The sequence below is a fragment of the Microtus pennsylvanicus genome, chromosome X (assembly GCF_037038515.1).
Source record: "Microtus pennsylvanicus isolate mMicPen1 chromosome X, mMicPen1.hap1, whole genome shotgun sequence".
NCBI lineage: Eukaryota > Metazoa > Chordata > Mammalia > Rodentia > Cricetidae > Microtus > Microtus pennsylvanicus.
Genome location: NC_134601.1, coordinates 28680527 through 28684886, shown reverse-complemented (window position 1 = coordinate 28684886; position 4360 = coordinate 28680527). Strand labels below are relative to the sequence as shown.

General features: G+C 42.5%; 1 pseudogene; it reads right to left on the bottom strand.

Moving 5' to 3' along the window:
• Positions 1–497: 497 nt before the first annotated feature.
• LOC142841555 (large ribosomal subunit protein P1 pseudogene) lies at positions 498–1276 on the bottom strand (annotated as a pseudogene).
• Positions 1277–4360: the final 3084 nt, after the last annotated feature.

The window sequence follows — 4360 nt, the reverse complement described above, 5'->3', positions numbered from 1 at the left end:
TTCACCTCAAAGCTATCAGCAAAGACATACTAATCTAGCCTTAAGTCAGATTTTAAAGCTTTGTTTCAGCTTCGATGCACACTGAAACCTGTGAAGACATCTCCCAACGTTAAGATGAGCTGAACTTCTGGGACTCAATCTTTTCTTTTATAATCATTAATCTAAACCACAGTCTGTATGGCTCCTCGAGAGAAACAAACTAGCAGTGTGACATTTCCTTCTTCTATTTTTCTATCCTCTGTGGCTCCTGTTTTATCACAGGTGGGGGAAAACACTTTAAACAGTACAGATTAAGAGGAAATCATCTTCATAATAATCCACAGGTAAAAATGCCCACTAGAAGAGGATAGTTCCTCAAGATAATCATACTACATTAAAGGCAGTGGGAATTTCCCCACACTCATTCACCCTATGACAGATACTAGAGAAAAATGACAACAGCAAAAGACCTTCTGGGACTGAAACTGTTGGGGCCTTTCCTATCCAAGATTCACCCATCAGTGTCTTGCATGCTGGTGGGCCAGTCCCCTGAAGTCAATTGCCACCTGCTGCTCCTCTGACATGGCCATCAGCAAGAGCTCAAACAGTTTCTTCTCCCCATTGGAGAGACTCTGGATCTCTTGTGTTTGGGCTTAGAGATCCCAAATATGGTAGATACTGAAGACTGGTGCCACTGATTGGATTTTTTTTTTTACAGATTTATCTTTTTATTAGCCATGGTATCAAAACGCCTAGTCAAAAAGACCAAAGCGCCGGGCGATGGTGGCGCACGCCTTTAATCCCAGCACTCGGGAGGCAGAGGCAGGTGGATCTCTGTGAGTTCGAGACCAGCCTGGTCTACAGAGCGAGTTCCAGGACAGGCTCCAAAGCTACAGAGAAACCCTGTCTCGAAAAACCAAAAAAAAAAAAAAAAAAAAGACCAAAGCCTATGTCGTCATCAGACTCCTCGGGTTCTTCCTTTTTTGCTTCCACTTTCTTCCCCTCAGCTGGGGCAGCAGTGGTAGAGGGGGCAGGACCGCCTGCTGGTGCAGCTCCAGCTGCTGGAGCAGACCCACCAGCCCCTACATTGCCGATGAGGCTCCCAATATTGACATTGGCCAGGGCCTTTGCAAACAAGCCAGGCCAGAAAGGTTCAACATTGACCCCAGCTGCTTTAATGAGGGCATTGATCTTATCCTCCGTGTCCGTCACCTCGTTGTCGTCGTCACTGTCGTCGTGGTGGAGGATGAGGGCGGAGTAGATGCAGGAGAGCTCAAGGACTGAGGCCATGTTGCGGACTGCCCGCACGGTGCTAGGCCTCACCCCAATGCGGCCTTAGCTTCCTCGGAAGGACCGAGCACCTTGGCGGCAGCAGAGGAAAAGCCTGAGTGGAAACTTTTAAGAAATTCTGGCTGATAGCATGAAGTTGTTTCTCTGTCTTCCTGCCAGGATTATTTGTTGAGTCCCCACCTGAGACTTCCTACACAGATGATTTGGATGATTGTCTTTCTTAAATAGCTTGGCCCTAATTTTTGAAAAAGAAAGCAGATAATATTCTGTGAATAATACATGGAACAGTGGAGAGTGGGGGCACTGCCAGTCTTCTTTCCTAAATGGCATGTATGTATTAAACACATTTCACTCGTCATTGGTGCCACACATTTGGTTTATTGGTCATCTGCTTTCCTACTTGTTTTCCACCATAGTGTCCATTGATATGTCCATACTACAAGACATGGCCCCATCTGGGAAGACCTCCACCAACACATCAAAATAGCTTCCTTTGAAGACCTCCCACACATCCTCCCCACCCACTCTCTGATATTCAGTGTCCAGGAAGCAGAGGCTTATACCAATTTCCCTGAATCATGCTCTGAGCTCAGAGGCAGGCTGTTGCCTAGCAACGGCGGCTCTGAGCCAAATAGAGCCCCTGGAAAACAGAGTGAGCCCATGTGATGCATGCAAGTGCTGTTAGAAAAGTGGATAACATCATACTTATAAGTCAGCTCCCAAAGCAGCCCACTTCTTCCTCTCACCAAGGCTTGCTGCCCCACACCCTCGACCCTGTGTTCTTAAGACTGTGCTCTGGAGAAAGTACCCCATCTGTTGATCCTTGTATACACTTTCCAATCACCTTCACAGAAAAGGGGGGATTTGAACAGGACTCCCCACAGATCTGCATGTTTGTCCATCAGGTTTCAACCACCAAGCTTGTCCTATGATTCATAGCCCTCACGCTGGAGGGACACTGACAAAATGGTTTATTCCTTCCTGGCTTCATCTTGCTATTCAGTAATTATCTCAAGTGACATTTCCAAAAAGTAATTATATTGTCAACCCATTGATCCTGCTTGCTTTTTACTGTTATTTTTTTTCTCAAAGTATAAGGAGAAATAAATCACTTGGAACACAGACCAAAATAGGATGAGAAAGCACATTAAATACCAGGAATGGTAGTATCTTGCCTGTACAGACTTGTACAATTAGAAGTTGTGTAATAACTTTTGTCCTCTTCCTCAGATCATCCCATAGCTCACTACACCTAGACATGACACTGCAAATGCATAGTGGAGATATGGACTTCTCCCTGATTGCTGTTACCTGGTCATGTATTCTTTCTGTAGGAGAATATCATGTTAATGTCAGAGAGTGAAGGAGGCAGAATAGGAGGGAGAAATTCATATTTTCTAGGCGCTACTATAAGACACAGACAATTTTTTATTTGTAGAATTTTTATTAAAGTCCTCAAAGGGATACTCTGAGACAGCCATCTTTGTTTCCTTTCTACAGGTGGGCAAATGATCAAGCTCAGACTGATAGGAAATTCTAAGTAGGTATCAAATGGATCTCAAGGCTACTCTGAATGCAGTGTTCACTAACCAGTTTGGGGAAAACATTTGTGATTACACACATATACGAACCACACACACAAATTCCTATTTACATTATGCATTTTTTAAATTAATCAATTTACTTATTTTGGTTTTTAGAGACGGATTCTTTGTAGCTTTGGAGCCTGTCTTGGAACTAGCTCTCGGAGAACATTATGCATTTTGTTTATTTATTTTTTTTTAGGTTTTTTTCGAGACAGGGTTTCTCTGTAGCTTTGGAGCCTGTCCTGGCATTAGCTCTTGTAGACCAGGCTGGCCTCGAACTCACAGAGATACGCCTGCCTCTGCCTCCCAAGTGCTGGGATTAAAGGCGTGCGCCACCACTGCCCGGCCATTTTGTTTATTTTTAAGACTATATTTGAATTCCAACCTTTCTTCTTTCTCCTTTCTTTTTTTTCAACCAAATGTTATTGTGTGCATATATGTATTTGTATACGCATAAATATTCCCAAATATAACCTGATGAGCACATATAATGTTACTTGTATATATGTTTTCAGAGCTGTTTGGCACTGAACAACATATATTTGTTTTGTTTTGTTTTTATTGAACTACATCTTTTTTTCCACACCCTCCCCTCCCATGGTCTCCAGGCTCCCAGTTTACTCAGAAGATCTTGTCTTTTTCTACTTCCCATGTAGATTAGATCTATGTATGTCTCTCTTATGGTCCTCATTGTTGTGTAGGTTCTCTAAGATTGTGATTTGTAGGCTGGTTTTCTTTGCTTTATGTCTAAAAGCCACTTAGGAGTGAGTACATATGATATTTGTCTTTCTGGGTCTGTGTTACCTCACTCAATATAATGTTTTCTAGCTCCATCCATTTGCCCGCAAATTTCAAGCTGTTGTTATTTTTTCTGCTGTGTAGTACTCTATTGTGTGAATGTACCACATTTTCCTTTTTCATTCTTCGGTCAAGGGGCATTTTAGGTGGTTTCCAGGTTCTGGCTATGAAAAAAAATGCTGCTATAAATATAGTTGAGCACATGTCCTTGTGGCATGATTGAGCATCCTTTGGATATATACCCAAAAGTGGTATTGCTGGGTTTTGAGGTAGGTTGTTTACTAATTTTCTGAGAAATTGCCATATCCAAAGGGGCTGTACCAGTTTGCACTCCCACCAGCAATGCAGAAGTGTTCCCTTTTCCCCACATCCTTTCCAGCCTTGTCATCAGTGTTTTTGATCTTGGCCATTCTTATAGGTGGAATCTCAGAGTTGTTTGATTTGCATTTCTCTGATGACTAAAGATGTTGAGTATTTCCTTAAGTATCTTTGAGCCGTTTTAGATTCCTCTGTTGAGAGTTCTCTGTTTAGGTCTGTACTCCATTTTTTATTTGATTATTTGTTCTTTTGACGACCAATTTCTTGAGTTCTTTGTATATTTTGGAGATCAGACCTCTGTCTGATGTGGGGTCTTTTCCCATTCTGTAGGCTGTTCTTTTGTCTAGTTGACTGTGTCCTTTGCTTTATAGAAGCTTTTCAGTTTCAGG